Consider the following 459-nt stretch of genomic DNA (forward strand, 5'->3'; position numbering starts at 1 on the left):
GACTAGATGATCTGCTCAGGTCCCTTCTGACCCTAGAAACTATGAAACTATGAACTTTTAGGTAAGCAGTAGCTGCATCTCTGTTTCTTGTTTTATCCTCCCTTTCTGGTCAATCACACCAGGGTATGTCTATGTGGTACACAGGGGCAAATCCAGAGGGGATGCAGTGGTGAGGCTGCACCCCCCTTTCAGACTGGGCCATGCTGCTGCAGCCTCAGGGAACTTTAAAGAAGTCCCCAAAGTGGAAGAGCATCCCCACTTCACCTCCATGCTCAGAGGCATGTCCCCTCCTTCCCCTTCCTCTGTCTCCCACCTGCCACGGCTGCTTTCCTCCCTGTCCTGGGGCAGGGGAAACTTCAGAGCTGCTCCTGCCTGCTCCAGCCAGGCTGTGCAGGGGCTAGACTCAGTTGGCAACATGACAGGACAGCAGCAGGAGATAGGTGGGTAGGGGGGTTCTCC

This window comes from Gavialis gangeticus, unplaced genomic scaffold, assembly GCF_001723915.1.
Source record: "Gavialis gangeticus isolate Ggan-Ray unplaced genomic scaffold, GavGan_comp1, whole genome shotgun sequence".
NCBI lineage: Eukaryota > Metazoa > Chordata > Crocodylia > Gavialidae > Gavialis > Gavialis gangeticus.